Here is a 19,582-nt window from a genome sequence, read left to right as displayed (position 1 = left end):
AATGACTACAATAATGTCAATAATAGATTCCTGAAGCGGATCGATCAATTTAATTATCTGATCAAGATAAAAAAAATTAAAATAATACTCTCGGGAACTGCAAATTTATCGTTATTTGCGCTTTACTGTGCGTTTCCTCTGCTTGATTCAGAATACGGGTCTCATTGGAAACAACTTCGGTTGGTTGACAGTTTAATTCGATAAGGTCAGAATTAATAACTTCAGTAAAATTATGCAGAGGAAACGAAAGGTACGTAAAAGACATGAAACGATCGAAACGCGCCAAAACAGTAAAACGTTTGAAACGTTTGAAACACTTGTTTCAGACGTTTCAAACGCACGAAGCAAACGATATGTAAACCAAAATTTCAATGTCTATCACCTCACGCCTTAGAACTAAAACAAGTAACGCTGAGTCTGTTATCGTTATCGTTCAATTATCGAAGACTGCAAAGTGAAAGCCAATGGATATGAGAGTACAACTAATGTGCATTTCAGAAAGGTAAAAATTAGGGCGATATTTTAGTTAATCGTAATTTTGAGTGTAATTTTTCCCACGGTGTTATTTCCGAATTTGCACATTTTTGCGCGACTGCATTTTCCCTTTTTTATATTGAACTTGAAACTTGACTTTTTCTTGAGATTTGCGTGTACAAAGGTTGATGCACATAAAATTTAGTTTTTATTTTTGTCTTTGACATTTTTCTATAATCCCCATGTTTCGTGTTTTTCAAAGCGTTACATCAGATTTGTGACGACCGTGCCAGGCAATAGCGTGCGCACAGCCTACACGCTCGGGCTCGAAACGACACGGCTCAGCCATTTTGGTTGAACTCAATGACGTCACGCAAGCATTGCCTGGATGCTAAGTATATTTCAAGATGGCGGCGACCGTGCACGATCTTTGGCCTACTTTGATCAAGGATTTCATAAGGAAAGAAAGCCCTTTGGAAGCTGAAACTTCGGTGAGTACCTAATGTCTACATTACCTTTCTGTTGACGAAAGGAGAAAAAGTGCCATTTTGGAATGACCTTCTCCTTTAAACAGAGAAACAAGTTAACGTGGACGAAACCAGTATCTTAATTAATATCAAGGTAACCTCCAGATTAATATATGTTATAAAAGAAATGGTAAACTCCACAGATGTGCAATCATCTAATTATGCATGCACTTGGGAGGTTTGCTAAGCACTCAAGAAGCTACAGTTGTTCTCGGATACGCCTCGAGTAACTCTTACGCTTCTTTTGTGTGTAGGAACCTCCCAGGTGCTCCATAACTCGATGTTTGCACTCGCCGCACGTTTACCATGAACGACGTAGTAAACCTGAGAAGTGAATAGTTATGTTTTAAATGCTCAATCCACTTGAAAGTGCAAAGACAAATGTATAGAAAAAATAATTTAATAAAGATATTATACCTTATTTTAAAGCTAAACTACATTACTCAGATTTCACCGAAGAGAATAATGTTTTATCCAGCATCTTTTAAAAAGTTCCTGATTCATAATTTGTTTAGATCTGATTTTAAATTACGCGGAGTCAATTCATTCTTCCCAGAAATAAATATGCATTTCTCGCCTTGTTTGCCTGCTTTCGAGAATACCTGATTTATCACAAAAAGCTCTCGGGAGAGAATAGCATTCAATTCAGCTCTAACAATGGATCGACCCCCTCTGGGCAATAAACAGTACAACACAGCTGCTTGCGATGGGTGTTTCAATCTACAAAAAATGATCGATCTTGGTCTCCTTTCCTGACACTATCTTGGCGCCGTTAAAATATTACTGACACGAAATAAGATTTGACTCTATGATACGCTGACTGTTCGAAAACGTTTCCAATCAAAAATGAGGCAGCAAAAGCCTGAGAAATTATAAAACGCAGTGACAGTTATCGGGATTTTCTATAACTAGGCATTTTTTGTTTGCCTTTCATCAGATGAAAAGAGTTCTACTTTAATTAGATGGAAAGAACCCCACTGACATAAGTAAACAGTCAAATTTCAATATTAATAAAGTCGTCGTTAAGAGCCTTTCGAGAATCCGGCGACAGAAGCGAAAATTCGAATTTCTTTTTCTTTGCCCAAAAAGACCCTTTTGGTGAACTATTTTCAAAAATAATATTCAAAAGTTCCAGCGAATTTTTATTTTGGCAAAAATTGGGAAAGTTCGAAATCGGCCAAAACGTGCCCGACGGCCCGATTGAAATTATGCAAATTAGTACATTTTCAAAACTCTCGTTCAAGACAAGGCAACGTTTTCTCGAGTTGATACTTTCACAATCGTTTTTACATCCCTTGTGCTTGCTTCCAAACTATATTTTATCTCGACCTGAACATTCTTCCATTTGAAGTTGTCCACGTAAAGAATACAATGTTTGCTATTCCTTAGATAGAGTGATTTTTGCCATATTTCAGATGACCATATCATCGGGGGTATACGAATATACTGGTAATGAAATAACTCTTTTGAACGGGCAATTTTTCTTATTCATCATGTTAAAATATTTAGTTTGGCCCGTGGAAAGCGAGCGCGCTAGACCGAGATGTGTGAAATGCACTTTGACACAATTCGCCATTTCAGTACTTCATGTTCCTGCTGTTACTCTGCACGTGTCAATACAGTTCACGGAAGCTTTTACATAAAAGCCAAGGTCTCTGGTTTCTTTTCATGCTTTTATACACTTAAATAGCTAGCTGTAAACTTGAGTGCTCCCCATATTAGCATTAAGTTATCAAATGATACTTTTCAGGTGAAATTTTCGAGTTTATATTGGGCCGTTCAGCGAGATGAAGGAGCCGTTCCCAGGGAAATAACTTGAAATCAGTGAAATTAATACCCTGTCTCTCATATCATGCTACACTTCCAAACTACCGTTATCTTTAAGCTAGAAAGGGTAAATGCTCCCTTTTTACGTGACCTAAAACAAAATTTGCCCAAAATATTACGAATGAAGTCCACCGCAAGAAAAAACTGAAAAAATCGCGCACCGACGTAAATGTAAACATCAGCCGTTTCTCAACTTGCCACATGGATGAAACGCGTCCGTTGTTTTACCTCTGTAAACATTTATGACCAGAAAGTAGAAACAAAAAATTTTTTCTATTCCCGTCTTATAAATGCACTCGCCAATCAGGCTTTGTTTCTCTGTGTGTTTGTCGAAAATATTGAAGAATAGTGCAACATTGTTACTGGGCTACTTGACTCATTCAATCACAACCGGATAACACGACTGAAAGGTACAGACATAAAGAAATGCTCGTACTTGTCAGCAATCGTTACTCACATTATATTTGGCGATATCACATCTCCGAGGCAAGGCTGAAAAATTGTCTCAAATTCCGCATATCAGGGATTCAAAGTTTTGTACGACGCGAATGACTTCCATTGCGTGACAAGTGAAATGTGATACACAAGGGCGCGAAAAGCACAGGAATAAACAATGTCAATTTTCGCGCTTGTGATGACAGTGTGAAAATAATTTTTGAAATTACAAGAAGAAATTGAGGAAAGTCAAGGTCTGCAAGGTATATTTGATTGCCGGATTGAAACGAGAATCATGTATCCCCCCCCCGCCCATGACGGGGATTGTACCGAATTCTCATCATCAACAACAACAACAATCTTTAAAACCGAAATTAACCAAAATGAAATCAAGAGCTTTCGAAACCTCAATGCGGTATTTGAATACTATCCTCAAACAAAAAGCTAATCTATTTAGGAGAGTGAAGTTTTTCTTTCGCCATGGCACCTGTCCGTGCGGATCAAGCTCAAAAAATGCGCAAGATTTGCTATGTGTTACGCTTGCACCTTGAAAGGGACAAAAGATCGTGCCTATGAAGAAATTCAGGACGAAATAGTGTTGTTGCTAGAAAGGGCAGGTAAAGCGTTTTCATTTGAGTGAAACTGAGAGCATGAAAGAACATTTTGTATTTCCTTTTCTGATTTTCCCCTACTTTTTCTAAACAGAAATTCACTGCTTTGCATTACTTTACTTTATTCCACGATTAATGATTTACGATTGAAACTTTCCATTCGTCTTTATATGCTCTCACCACCGAGAGAAGTAAGGCATTCGTGTGAGAAATGGAAAAGTCAGAAATCTTTAACGACGAAGGGAGACCGCGGAATGAACAGCAAAGAATGGTTGTTCATTGTCAATGCATGAACTGTGGGTTAATCTAATTCAATTCTTGGTTTTCACGTGACGTCATAAAAAACTGAAGTTCATAACAATACGCAATTTTGGGTTTTTATCTTCATCACATAAAAGAAAATATAAATTTCAATCGTCTTGCTTGTTTTCAGCAGGATAGCATTCTTCGTTTTGAAAATAGAGCAGTTTGAATTTTAGATTTTTGCGTACTGCGTGACAGAAGTATTCAGCTGCTCTAAACATGTCACGTACATGAAAACATCGATTTGCCTCGTGATTTTTTAGGTCTGATCAGCTAACATGTAATAGAAACGTCTATGTCAATGTGTGAAAGTTCAGCAGGGAGAAGAAAGGCTTTGAAATAGCCAAAGTGAACTCCAGATGTTTTTGCTGGTTTCCGGCCGCCATGTTGGTGACGAGTTAAAGCATTGATCACGTGACCCTTGAATTCCGTGTTTCCATAGAGAACAGGCACAGGGAGCAAAAACATTCTTTCTAAGCGGATAGTGATCGTGCTTACGGGCAGTGAAAGTTATGGAATAAAGGTAAGTGAAGAAAGATCTTTAAATTATTTTCTTAGCTATCTGATTTCTGACGGTCCGAAAGAGATAACACCGTCTTTATGACCGAACACAAAAATCTGAGAAATACCAGTCGTGCCCCTTGTCCTTTGACACTAGTGCGAGTGCTAGAAAATAAGATCTTTTATTACATCTCTCAGTTAGTACGCGCTGTGTAATTGGTCAATTTTGCGGGCCGTATTTCACTATACGGCCCGCTAAACTTCAACTAGTTTCATTTCGCGCGCGCCCGTTTAACCTTAGAGATATAATAAATATCTTACTAACCTCGTTTTCTCAGTCCGTACTGTAAGCTACCGATCCTCGTTTTTTTCCCGTTGATTTATGGCCCGCGCGGTCCGCGCTTGGGCCATAAATCAACGGAAAAAAACTCGGTCCGTAGCTTACAGTACGAACCTCAAACTCGGTTAGTAAGAGGAATAAAATTCTCAACCTCTTTCAGGTGCTGACGTGTCCTCAATTTAGGTTTAATTGCCTTTCATAAATTTGACCATTAAGCTATCAGAGTCTTATTTCCCTGAAAGTAGATTTCATTACCTACTTCATTATCGACGTAAGTGCGGCTGCCTACTAGAGTTTCAGAAACCTATCTCTCTCAACTACCTCTGAGAGGGAAGGAACCTGCATACTATACTTAGTAGCGTGTTTGTTAACAATCATCACCAAATGCATTTGCTTTATGCTTTTGGTCAACTTGAGTTTTGACTGCCATGTTCTACCCCTACCCAATCTCCCTTCCCTCCTATATCCTACCAAATAATAGCAAAAACACAGCAAAAGAAAATAAAATGAAACAAGACAAAGGAAAAATCTCAGTTGCGGTGGTTTTGTTCAGGATTTTTACCTTTCTTATTTTGGAATTTTAGTCCTACTTCATTTTTTTTTTCTTTTCATGGGCAAATGTTGGGACTTGTCCTACTGGTGTAACCCCGATAATACTTGTCACGCAACCTGAGTCGAGTGACAACTGGCTTAGAGTAGGATTGAGTAAGGAGAGGACAAAAAATTTTGCTTGATTTACAAAGAATCTGACGCCGTCACATGTGATCTACTACAAATATCTGGGCTGCAGGCAAGTAAGAGCATTTAAATTCCTCAAAGTCGGACTATAAATTAAGGTTAAACTCTTATCGTATTCCATCAGCCCTTCCGTCAGCAATAATGCAGAATAATGTTGTGTATTTCCAGTTAACATTTTATTACCATCAGCGACCCATCTCAAACAGAAATTAAAGCTAGGTTTGACTGCAATTGTATTTTAACAAGTTAACCTGAAAAGAATTCCTTTTTTTTTTTCGTTCCATTGATGGTGAATGTCCTTATTGCATTGAATAACCGTTTCAGTCCATTAAATATACCTTGCAGACCTTGACTTGCCTCAATTTCTTCTCGTAATTTCAAAAATTATTTTCGCACTGTTTATTCCTGTGCTTTTCGCGCGCTTGTGTATCACATTTCAGTTGTCACGCAATGAAAGTTATTCTCGTTGTTCAAAACTTTGAATTTCTAATATGCGGAATTTGAGACAATTTTCAGCCTTGCATCGGGGATGTGATATCGCCAGAAATAATGTGAGTAATGATAACAGACAAGTAAGAGCATTTCTTTATGTCGTGTTATCCGGCTGTGAATGAGTCAAGTGGTCAGTACTGACAATATTGCACTATATATTCTTCAGTATTTTCGACAAACACGCAGAGAAAAAAAAACCTTGGTTGGCAAGTGTATTTATACAGATGGGCATAGAGAAGAATTTTTGTTTCTACTTTCTGGTCATAAATGTATACAGAGGTAAAACAACAGACGCGTTTCATCCATGTGGCAAGTTGAGAAACGGCTGATGTTTACATTTACGTCGGTGCGCGATTTTTTCAGTTTTTTCTTGCGGTGGACTTCATTCGTAATATTTTAGGCAAATTTTGTTTTAGGTCACGTAAAAAGGGAGCATTTACCCTTTCTAGCTTAAAAATAACGGTAGTTTGGAAGTGTAGCATGATATGAGAGACAGGGTATTAATTTCACTGATTTCAAGTTATTTCCCTGGGAACGGCTCCTTCATCTCGCTGAACGGCCCAATATAAACTCGAAAATTTCACCTGAAAAGTATCATTTGATAACTTAATGCTAATATGGGGAGCACTCAAGTTTAAAGCTAGCTATTTAAGTGTATAAAAGCATGAAAAGAAACCAGAGACCTTGGCTTTTATGTAAAAGCTTCCGTGAACTGTATTGACACGTGCAAAGTAAGGCCCCGTTTATATGGAGAAAAGTTGTCCCGGGCAAGAGGGTCACCCTCCCAGCCGAGTCAACTTTAGCGAGCGTTTATATGAGAAAAAAGTTGACCCTTTTGCCCGAGCCAAGCTGACCGTCTAGAGATCATGAAAACATGCGAAAAAAAAAAAACCGCCTCGAAGTCTGCAAATCAAATCGGTTGTTTTTCTTAAGTTTACAAACGTTGCCTTTTTATACCCAAGAAATTCTGGTTCCTATGGTTTTTGAAACCAAGTTAAACAATTCTGAAGTTAAAACTTGCCGGGCAAAATCGGTTTGCGAAGGCTACACAAGTCGTGGTTGACTGAATCTAACCGCGTGACACTTCAAGTTCTTTTCGCGTTGAATTTCGCCTGTCGTTAAGTCCGTAATCACACAAAACTGAGATACAAGCGTTTGTTGTGGCATGACTTGATAACACTAAACGCCAAATGATTTATATACCTTTTCATATAATTTGACTTTGTCGGCGTTGAAGTCGGTGGCATTGAACTCGCACATTCCCAATGACAACAGAGCTCGCGCATGCTCTGATTGTCTCGCCTTGACGGGGTTGACCCGGCTAGGCGAGCCAAAGTGTTTATATGGAGAAAAGTTGGCCCGGCCCTACCATCGCAAAAGGGTGACCCGGCTAGGCGGGTCACCCTTCTAGCCGAGCCAACTTTTTGTTTCTCATGTAAACGGTTCGCCAAGTTTTGTAAGGAAATGTAGGAAAAGTTGGCTCGCCCAGGGTAGCTCGGGTAGGCGGGTGACCCTTCTACCCGGGACAACTTTTCTCCATATAAACGGGGCCTAACAGCAGGAACATGAAGTACTGAAATGGCGAATTGTGTCAAAGTGCATTCCACACATCTCGACCTAGCGCGCTCGCTTTTCACGGGCCAAACTAAATATTTTAACATGATGAATAAGAAAAATTGCCCGTTCAAAAGAGTTATTTCATTACCAGTATATTCGTATACCCCCGATGATATGGTGATCTGAAATATGGCAAAAATCACTCTATCTAAGGAATAGCAAACATTGTATTCTTTACGTGGACAACTTCAAATGGAAGAATGTTCAGGTCGAGATAAAATATAGTTTGGAAGCAAGCACAAGGGATGTAAAAACGATTGTGAAAGTATCAACTCGAGAAAACGTTGCCTTGTCTTGAACGAGAGTTTTGAAAATGTACTAATTTGCATAATTTCAATCGGGCCATTGGGCACGTTTTGGCCAATTTCGAACTTTCCCAATTTTTGCCAAAATAAAAATTTGCTGGAACTTTTGAAAATTATTTTTGAAAATAGTTCACCAAAAGGGTGTTTTTGGGCAAAGAAAAAGAAATTCGAATTTTCGCTTTTGTCGCCGGATTCTCGAAAGTTATTGACAATGGCTTTTAAGATTGAAAAAGCCATTTCAGTATGAACAGGCGTTGATCATTTTTGCCAGAGAGTGAATTTTATCTTCGTGTCGCGAACTGTTTCGTGGAAGACAGGTCAAGAAAAATCAGTTATTCCGTAATTAACCTTACGTTGCTTTCTATGGGGGAAAACATTTTCAGTTTTCTGAAGGCATGTCAGTGTTTAGAATGTATTTTTTCGTAAGCTGACGGTTTTAATATATTATTTAACCCAAATTATTTCATGATTGACACGTTTTCTTTTGTTATTCAACAACCTTTATTTTACGTACAGACCCGTTGAACATTAAACTAACTGAAAGTCTGGGGAGAGATTGATAACGTAACAGGGAAGAGCGAGGCTGATGAACTGAACTTGTGGCTATCGATGAGGGATTTATACATAATAAATCCCTCATTTCAGGTGATGAGTCTCCTAACAGACCGAGATCCCGAAGCTTGTTTTCTTCGTCTTCCGAAAATGCGTGTGCTTCCTCTACCTTCGAGCCAACACCTAAGCCTATCAAATGTTTCATCTCGGCGTCGAGATAGTCCTAAAAACGCTTAAATGATGGATCCGTGAACACATTTAGCCCCGGCATTTAGCTCAGGCCGTCCGTTGTCTCGCAGAGGTCGCTGAAGAACACAGCAAAGCTGATAAAGAGTGCTCTGGGTGGGTAAACACTCCATGTCAGATCCTTAGCTTTTTCTCACGAACTTCTACAACCCATTTTCTCAGCCAATAGTTCAGTTAGTCGTTTTCAGTGATGTTAAAAACGTCGGGATTCACTTTGGGAAGTGTTCCACCTACGCTCGTTTTCCGCCGCTCCCAGCGGCTGGTAATCGAGCCTATGTTCCACTGTCTCTAATGATTCCCATCATCTCATTTCGCTCCTCTGCCCATATACACCACGCGTGCACTGCCCGCGACGTCCGATAGCTAATTTGCGTATTGCGCGGCTTCGCGATTCCTTCCTCTTCTCAAGTTCGTCATCATCATTGATAGAAATGTTTCTATGGACTCTTGAAGCTTCGCACGATTCAATTAGTTTCTCCTGCACCTTTGCTCCACCACTTTTTCATTCAAATCTTCTGCGCATAAATTTCCTGTATCAAACTTGACAATATCTGGTATTTCATCAACGATACAATTAATGTATGATTTGGGTTCTAAGATTTCTTACTAGAAGTAATTTTGAGTCACAAAAACCTCTTCATTGCTGCTGCTCTCGTCCATCTTGGTAACGCCCGCAACAACACACAACTGAATTACCTGTGGTCACAAACATTACTTGTTAAACCTACGACACTGCACCCAAAAACAAATTACCAAACAATAAAAAGAAAAACAAACGAACCAAGAAAACAAAAATCTAAGTCCCATATCGTACGCATACCAGTACAATACTGACTAAAACAATTGTTGCACAAGGCAACGTTGTTTTTTCAAAACTGCTTTGAAACAATTGTTTTTCAAAAGCTGTTTTTCGAACAACAGCTTTCTATAAGTACATCAACATCCAACGCCCTGCGATGTCCATTAAGATTGGTCGTACGACAAAGACCGACTACGATCCAAATCGCACCAAAAGTTAAGACAGGCTTATTATTTCTCTAGTTTTCTGCCCACGCGTTACAGATTTTAAAACATCAGGACAGCACATAAGGGTACGTTGATTGAATTGTCCTCGTAAGAGAAATATTTGTTGCATTACTAGTAACTACCAATAAGTTCAATCAAGTGTGTTTGGGGTTTCCCAAATTATTTCTCATGCAAGTCGGAAATACGATTTTTATTTTGGATTTTAAAATAGGACATCCGCTAGGATTTTTGTGTCAATAAAAAAGTACTGCTGTCAAGAATTAATGCTTTTTCTTAATAGTTCCCATCTAACCTTCATAATTCCCCCATATTCACTTTTCAGGGGACGAAAATTTCAGTTTTATTCCAATTTGATGTCGGTTTCCATTAAAAGTTAAGTCTTTTACAGTTAGTTTTGATTGTTATGAACATGAGCTGCATTAACACTATAATTTTTTAGATATCTTTAGGCTGCATTTACAATATAATCTTTAAATACCTGCAGAGACAACAAATGCCGGGCTGCATAATTTAATTAAATCAACACAATTATATTCACAGTATGTTTTTCATTTCAGTTAATGGACCAACCACAGATTAGAATCGACGACAACAAAGATCTGTCTTGAAAATATATCCCTCGGATGTCAACACTGAATATGTTAGATGACTCGGAGTACATACAACTGGAACTAGGCATCAGCAACGACGGAGCCGCGGATATGTCGTTGGGGTGTCAGTAAAACGCGGGGCCGGGGCCGGGGTCGGGGTCTCTTTTTTTCTTTTTTTTCTTTTCAACATCACAGGTCATTTGTGGGTCAAATAAGGATTAAAGCTAATTTAAAACAGTTAAGTCTCTAAAGCTTACTAGCTTAGGATAGGTCATCGGTGACAACACTCGATGCAGTTCCGTATTCTGGCGGACATTGGTTCCGTGAATTGACCACCTTTTATTCTTCTAAGAAACGAAATGAGGCAAAAAATATAAGATACGAGACAATATATTTCCTTAAACTAACAAATTCTTGAACTAGAATGTGCATGAACTTACTATGAACACCCCCGCCGCCTTCCTTGATCGTGCTCGTTTGTTACAGTCAATCCATGTCACGCGTGACTATTATTTCCAAGAATGAAATAAACATGCGCTCGAATCCTTTGTAACTGCTCGGCATTTGAATGGAATGTAGAACATTTCTCTGGAAATCTTTCCGAAAAAGACGCATTAACTGACAAAAAAATAGATTCAAAATACTTGAGAGACAATTGTTATTCTTGAAATACTAGTGCTGTAATGTAAAGAAAATTAATAGTTTTATACCGTCAATAAACTAGGGAAATTTCTACTAGAACTCTGAAATCTCATTGTCGACATCAAAACTGACATGTAAATATAGGCCTTATAACGGTTTTCGACGCCATTTTGACGAGTAGGCAAACAGGCTTGAAATAGAAATCCGATGGCAAATAATTTTCATAAAACATTGTCGCTGAAAAATTCATGAATTAGAAACTTTTGGCATAAGGAAAAGGATTTTAAGAAAAAAAATTGGAGGAATGTAACTGTGCCAGAAAGTGTCCAGTCGTGTTTTGAACTTTCCATACATTTTCCTGTATTTTTTTCCCGCGAACTTTGTTTAGTAGCAGTTCACGGCTGGTTCGCTTTACAGACAAATGTATGGAAAGTAGTTTATGCCAACGATACAATGTTGGGAGACGTTTGTTTGACTGACTATTTTAGCTCAGAATCAATTTTTTTTAAATGAAGCAAAATGGGTTGAGATTAGAAAATAAAACTCCAAGGGAAATAACGAGCATGGACCGAAAAATGAGCTCAAAAGGCTGCCTTGAGTTTAAACAAGTTGCAGTGTCAACACTACAAGAAAAAAATATCTTGCAAAAACAGCAAAGTTTTGTCAACAAAGTCACATGAATATACTCGCCTCTTTGGAGAATAACCAGTATTTTTATTCGATTGCTGATTTTTTCGTTCGTTTACAACGTTAAGTTTCACTTCAAGAGGAAAAATCCATCGCATCTTAATTTCATTTCATCGCGCCGGATTAGAGTAAAATTATAATTTCTCTTCAAGATTCGGCCGCTGTTTATGAAGTGCCGCCTCTAAAAGCTGCTAAAAGAGTCGATTTGTTTCTCCCGCCGCGATCCGCCTTGCTCTTTCTCCCGCTGTTTGACGGCAAAATTGGACGAGATCAGAAAATAAAACTCCAAGGGAAATAATTAACATGGACCAAAAAAATGAGCTCAAAAGACTGTTTTGAAGTTAGCAGTATTAGCTTAAGCTAAAGTGTTATGGGCGTTCAACCATTGCGCAGAACGTTGAGACCCAGGATAAAGGGGAATGCAGTTTACTAATGAACATCTTTCCTTTTCGTTTCTTGAATGAAGAAGCTAGGGTGGTCAGAGCTTTTCGTATGAAAACTAGTTTGCATAATAAAAACCTTGCACTTAGCCTCGCTTTCATAATGAGGTTCACAGCAACTCGGAAATGGCCTATTTATTAATTAAAAAAAAAAAAAAACTCGCATTGTAGCCTAATGTAGTAAATTGTGAGCTATTTTGAGTCAAAATAGTGAACCATTCGTCTGAAATTCTCCCGCATATTTTTTTTAATTTAAGTGGTACTTGGGTCTGATAGACTATGCCCAATTACAATTGCCAGCTAATACTCAAAACAAAAATGAAGACCAGATGGCGATCATACAGGGACAATTGAACGAGCATAAAGACAGGTGAATAAGCCTCAGATTGTGCTTGAGCTTGAAAATTTAACCTTCAACCGTGAAAAAGGCTAATTTTTATTTTAGCCGTAAGACGGTTTCAAGGTCTTTTAGATATCACTATTCTCACTGCATACATAATTAGCCCGTGGCACGGGAAAGAATAAACTATTATGCATGGTGACCCTCGCTTTAAATATCTTGGTTTTATTGCCTTTTCGACCAGTTCAACGGTGTGCGGTGCGGGTGACGTGAAGGTTTCGCTCCTCCCACCTCCCCTGGTGGCGGTTGCCGTCTTATCTTTACATTTTGCTGCACTAGGCACGCCTAATCGGCAGTCGCGGTTTTCTACATTAACTTAGTTTTCCCATGACGGGATAATAGATGTGCAGTAGGGCTATGTTACAGTCGAACCTCTTTATTACGGAAACCAAGCCTAGGGGACAGGAATAAGTGTTCGCATTATTGAGATGTCCGTTTTAGAGAAGTAGGTTTTATATGGATTTCGGTCTCTCAGGGACCTAGTTAACTGTCCGTAATAGAGAGGTGTCCCTATTAAAGAGTTTTCCGTAAGAAGAGGTTCCATTATACTATTAATTTGAGCCGCAGCGTAAAAGAAACTGTACTAAACATTCCGTTAAACCGATTAGAGAATTTTCAACTCCCTTCCTCTCCCTTCCCTTTCCCTCTTCAAATTCCGTAGTACACAAAAGCAGTTATGTAACGTGAGAAGTTAAAACAATGACGGGATGCCCACCGCTATAGTGTAATTCATTATGGGATACTTATCATTAAGCGATAGCAGACACATGAAACCCAACAATTAAGCCCTTATTCTAGAAGATAGAGCAATATTTCATAATTTTCAGTACTTTTGTCTTCATTGCAGTATCTTGACGTTAAGGACGGAGCTGCAATCACAGAGGGCACTACTCGAGAATATCTCTTATCAGCTGGGAGCAAAGCCTGTTTTGAGTGATCAAAGGACTCTACTGGACGACATTTAGGATTGTGATTGTGTGTTCCAAGTGTTTGAACAAAAATCAATTCTCCACTAAACCATCGACTTTGGGGAGTCTGGGGACGATTTCGGATACCGATGACGGGATTGTGTGGCTTCACATTAGACAGAGTTACTTGTCATATGTATAAGACTTCATTATTCACAGAACGTTTTCGGTTAGAATTAGGGCTAGGGGACACTTTGTGATGTCTATCACAAGGGACACACATCTCATTGCAGACCTCTTCCCCAGTTCACAGTCTGCGCTCAACACGCTCCGCTCAGCGGTTTCAATTTCTTGCGCCGTAAACATATTCGCCGCTAAAATTATTTACACGTTTCTTTGTTCTAGACAGTCGCTAACACTGATAATATATTAGCTGTAGATATTCAGCGTTGTAAAATAATCGATTGAAAAATGCTTGTTAAAGAAGCATCCACACGGGCAAATTTTCTATGACAAACATATTTTCACGTATATATGGCGCAACAAATGATACATTGAAAACTAATCTCCATACGTGCCAGAAATGACTCTGAACAGCGAGACATATAAGATAACAAGTGCTACAAAAAGGATGGCGCCTGTAACGAGAAGACAACCAAGAATGGACGCTGGAATAGCTGTATTTCTTATTATTCACGTGGTGGAAAGACGAAAGAAACGTAAGAGAAGATCGTCTTTCAGTATTTCAACCATTTCATTATGTTTCTTCTTGGTATTTTTGTTCTTATAACTCTTGGATTTGGTATTCCATAGCCTTTCTCGTGTTTTTAATGCCTCTAATAAGGCAGAAGTTGCTCGATCCGTCCAACCACTAGTTGACGCCACCATCTCGATTGGGAGAAAGGAGGCCTGGAAACCACTGCTAATTTGCTGAATGTATTCCACATTTTCTGTGCCGAGTCATGCACACGAACAAACTGTCACATATGACAATTTTTATTTGTCACAAAAACTGGTGCGTCAGTTTTTCAGCAAATGAATTTGTCACATAAAATTCGGGTAAGTTTTCTCATGCACACGGGCAAATAAAACTTAAGACGGAAAAGTTGTCACACAAATTTGTCCGTGTGGATGCGGCTTAATGTAAGTTTGCTATTAAAAAAATGTCCTATCCAAGAGCTGTAAATATACGTACTTTACTTTGTCGCAGACAAATACTGTAGCAGCTAGCCAGAGCATAAGTGACAGCCAGACTAAGTTGACATGGATTCAAGTAACACAACAATTAAAATACGATTTAAACTGATAAACTGTTTATTTCATTTTCTTTCATTGACTTTGACTTCCGTGATTGAGGCTTTGTTTCCTCTTGCACAAGGACAAGCGTAAGCATAAGGGAAACTAAGTAGAAGGGTCCATGCAAGCTCTTTTATTTCTGGTCATAAGAGTTCATACAAACATTAAGAAGTGACTTCTCAATGTTTGTGTGAAGTCTTATGCAACCCAGTCAAAATGTTTTTGAGAAGTAGGTAAAAAAAATTTTGAAAATATCGGCTTCAAATGGTTGCATATGCATTTTGGAGGTAGATTCAGCCCCTTTTAGATAGCTTTCAGATAACACAACTGAAGACCTATCATTTGAATCCCAGTTATTTCCACCAGTAGCTTCTTTGGGAAAAGCAAAGATAACTTATTAAGCAAGTACTTCTCAACAATGTAAAACAATGTAACTGCAGGATCATTGACCGCTGACCGTTCATGCGGCTCTTTTTTCCACATAATGTTCAAGGCGTTCCAAGGCCCCAATCCTTGCATGAAACTGTGCGGCTGTTCGTAGATATACGCGATTTTACCGTTCGATTCACCACAAGAAACGTTGGTATCTATTCTTTGGTTACTATTTGAACAAGTAGAGACCTCGTTTTTGTTATCAATGAACTTTAGTGTGAAGTAGGCGAGAGATATTTTGTTGTAGGCGGCAAATTCGCCGGCTACTTTTTGACTGGGCTGCTAAAATATGAAATTGCTTTTTCTTGCGGGCCTTCTTAGGCCTAGACCTCGACGCGCTCAACGGTACATAGGAACGGCTTACCCTCGGCCGATTTGCGTATTTGTTATTGTGAAAATTGTTTTTCATATACGAAGAAAACTAATTTTCACATGGAAAGCTTTGCACTTAGCTTCGCTTTCATAATGAAGTTTAAAGTAAATCGGAAATGGTCTATTTTGCTATTGACTCTTAATCTGAATAACGAATGAAGTGAATGATCATCGCAGTTATATACGAAACTGTTTAAGTAAACGCTTTTGAATGGGTTTAAGAAAATTTTGCCATCTATGTTATAAAACTGTCATCGCAACGCGTCCTCGTAGTAATTAAAAATTGATTTTCACTTGTGCTTTCAAAGTATTTGCAAATTGGGGATAATACGTGTGAAAATTTATCTTTAATTCTACTCGGCCTCTACTCTGTATTTAAGGGTGAATTTCCCTACAAAAGTGTTTATGATGATTTATCAACTGATGACTAACTGTTTTCAAGCAAAGTTCATGAATTCGAAGGGGTTATTTTTAGTACGCACCGCCGAGCGTGAATTTAATTTGTGGCGTCACACCAAATACAAAAAAAGTACTACTCCGTTTCCATAAGGTGCACAGAGAGGCCGATTGAAACGGAAAATACTGTCTTTACTGCTGGTATTCGCTATAAAGCTGTTTTTGATGTGCCGTCTATTAAAGAGTAATTTTCTCGTGCTCTGTCGTTTTTTTTCTCGCGTTGCTGTGCGTTTCGCATTGGTTGTCCTGCAGTGTTGCGTACATAAGGATGGACGGACAGTGACGTCCTGACCAAAACGAAAATTCCTCGCATCTATAGGTTACTATATTTTCTTACCTATGGTGAATCGCTCGCGCGCCTTCGGCGCGGGTACCTCCGCTTTTAAGAACGGTTCTGTCTACTAACTGATTGATGAAACAATCGATCGAGTACCTCAGGACCATGGTTTCAGAGGAACTCAAGACAAGCATTTTCTATTAGTAGAACATTTAGAACATTCATAACATAATGAAATATTTAGCCAAGCCTAAAAGCGGAGCTCCACAATTCCTTTTTTAGTAGCATTTATAGAAGACCTAGCCAGTCAATAACATGTTTATTTTGTCTGTTTTTATTTATTTATTTATTTATTATTTTTTTTAAAGTTTTTAAGATGTTCGAGGGGAAAACCGCTTTGCGAACAATCTACGCGCGCTACGTACTTAGCACTGTCATTCTCCAGTAAATTTTGCTTATCAAGAAAGCCGTGCGTAAACCTCAGAAAAGGAGGCTAGACTAACGTATAAACAGACTTCAAACATCTCATTGCAGTAACAAATGGAAAAAAACCTGTAATATTTCATAACAAGCAGTACAGAAATGAACTAAACAACGATCTTGAAAAATTTGCCCAAACAAGCGAATAAACTTTTGGGTAAGCTTTATTTTGATGCAAATGAAATCACACTTTAATTTTACATTCGCTTTTAACGAACGTTCATTGCAAAGTCCTTCAGTGAAAAAATACTCACATATCTTAGTCTTTCCGTTATATCCTGTTGTTTCAGGTATTTATGTTTGTTCTCTGTCAAGATTGTCACAAATAAATGCTAAAATTAGAAATGTATGCCAGTAAAACGTGTCAGTAGTTTATGCCAACGATACAGTGTTGCGTTGTTTGACTATTTTAGCTGAAAATCACACTCACCTCTTTGGAGAATAACGAGTCCTTTTATTCCATAGCCGATTTTATCGTTCGTTTACAACGTTAAGTGAGCGAAAAGTTTCATTTCAAGAAAATATAAAGCTGTTTATCATGTGCCACCTTTTAAAGAGTCGATTTGTTTAAAAATAATCATAATTATCGCGATCCTGGGGGATCTTCCAATTGCGCTGAGAAGGCGTTATTTTGCGATTATGTCGTCTCAAAATGACGGTTTCTGATTGGCTCAAAAACTCTCATGTAAGCATGACAGCACGGCACTTCAATGGGTTCGGCGCGCACAGATCAAAATTTTACTTCTGTGAATGAACATGCGACGTTGGATGGTGTTGTTTATTTCTTTTCATTTGAGTTTACAAAGCTTCTGACACTGTTCAAGGACCAGTTATAATATTTTTTTTTTGTGGTGAACATGTACCATGATACAGCGGATACAACATTTTTCTTGAAGGTAAGCGAAAAAGATTGATTATAAATTCGATGAAGAGAAATTTACTGAAAAGACTTTCTTGAGTGTGAAAGCGGCCTCGGTAAATAACAATGAGCTTAAATTCCAATAAATTATGTCATTTTCAAAGCAAAAGGATCTGTCTCTTTTCTGATGCCTCTTATCTCTAGATAAAATTGCGCCAAGAGCTCTGCCGCGTTCTCTTTCATGGCTCAGGTCTGTCAATTTGATCTTCTTGTCGTAGCGCCGAACGGCACGCTCGGTACTTTTTTTCGCCGCTTGGTTTCTTTAAAATTTCTAAATCTCCACGGCATCTAAGCTAGGATAACAATGCTCTGTTTTCGTTTTTGGGTACTAGTATGGTTGCTCTTTTTATTATTGTTTCTGGATGTGAGGATTATTCATCACTGTTTTCATGTTGTTGTTTAAATCTCGGCGGTAACAAATTTTCAATAAAATTTGCTGGTAAAATGTTCAAACCTACTAGCTCGTCTATTTCATCAATGGTAGGTGCTTTATGGACTGTAAATTCTTGCATTTTCTTTGTTTTGACGTAAAAAGTAAAGCAAAAAGTTCAAATAACCCGCCCCGAGAAAAAAAATCGCGCACGGATATTACCACGGCTACAGTTTAACTGAAGTAAGAATTTCTCTTTCAATCAGCGCACGATTTGTACTTTATCCGTTTACTCTCTCCAACAAAATGTCAGTATCGCGATAAAAAACTAAATTCGATTTTGAGACGGCATTACGACTTTACATTGACGGCGTTGGGAGAAAATATATTCCATGGTGGGCTCTGTCGCTTCGCGACTCCGCCCAATACGGAATATATTTTCTCCCAATTAGCCGTCTATATAAAGTCGTAATGCCGTCTCAAAATCGAATTTAGTTTATATAATAATAATAATAATAATAATAATAATAATAATAATAATAATAATAATAATAATAATAATAATAATTAATAATAATAATTAATAATAATAATAATAATAATAATAATAATAATAATAATAATAATAATAATTCAGGTTTTAATTGAAACCAAACTGTAAGTAAATTCTATTCTTGTAAATAATAAAGTTATCATTCCATTTTAATAATAATAACAATAATAATAATAATAATAATAATAATAGTAATAGAAATAATAATAATAATAATAATAATAATAATAATAATAATAAAGATAATTATGTTGACGTTATGTTGATAATTATTATTATTATGTTGACGATAATGATGATTTTAATACAAAAAATGAGCCATATAAAGCAAACAACGTTTGACACCTACCGAATGTTATTGTCAAGTTCAACAGTGCCAGGGTCAGTTCTTGTTTAAATACATGATCTTTTAATATATTCATGTACACAAATAAAGTGAAAACATGAACTGATCTTGACACATTACAACTTGATAATGACATCCTGAATTTCAGAGTGTTCACCCGTTAACGCTGGTTGCTTACATCGCTTATTTTTATGTTAAAATAGTTGCGGTTACACTAGACCATTTGCCCAGAGGCCCTCTTGGGGTAATGGCTTGGGTTGGGTTTACTCTGGGTTTTGATCTACTCCCTGTTTGCGGTTACACGCTGATAAACTACCTTACGGAGCTGACGCTACTTAGCAAGGTGCTGCGCGAATACGCTCGCGCTGGAGAAGAATGAAAAGAACTTTTTTGGTTTGTGACGTGAATATCACGCGCGCT

The 19,582-nt window shown here is 38.0% G+C and overlaps 1 protein-coding gene across 1 annotated transcript in view; it reads right to left on the bottom strand.

Annotated features, from left to right (window-relative positions):
- LOC146468764 (transient receptor potential cation channel subfamily A member 1-like) overlaps nt 1-3,948 on the bottom strand; it is a 45,788-nt gene extending 41,840 nt beyond the window's left edge. Inside the window, exon 1 of the mRNA XM_085124135.1 lies at nt 3,286-3,948. The gene's annotated coding sequence lies outside the window, so the exon portion shown is untranslated. The remainder of the gene's footprint in view (nt 1-3,285) is intronic.
- Between the last annotated feature and the right edge of the window lie 15,634 nt (nt 3,949-19,582).

The sequence above is a fragment of the Pavona decussata genome, unplaced genomic scaffold (genome assembly GCF_977016875.1).
Source record: "Pavona decussata unplaced genomic scaffold, jaPavDecu1.1 SCAFFOLD_129, whole genome shotgun sequence".
Classification (NCBI taxonomy): Eukaryota; Metazoa; Cnidaria; class Anthozoa; order Scleractinia; family Agariciidae; genus Pavona; species Pavona decussata.
The sequence above is the reverse complement of the archived record's forward strand: the minus strand, read 5'-3'. Positions and strand labels throughout refer to the sequence as shown.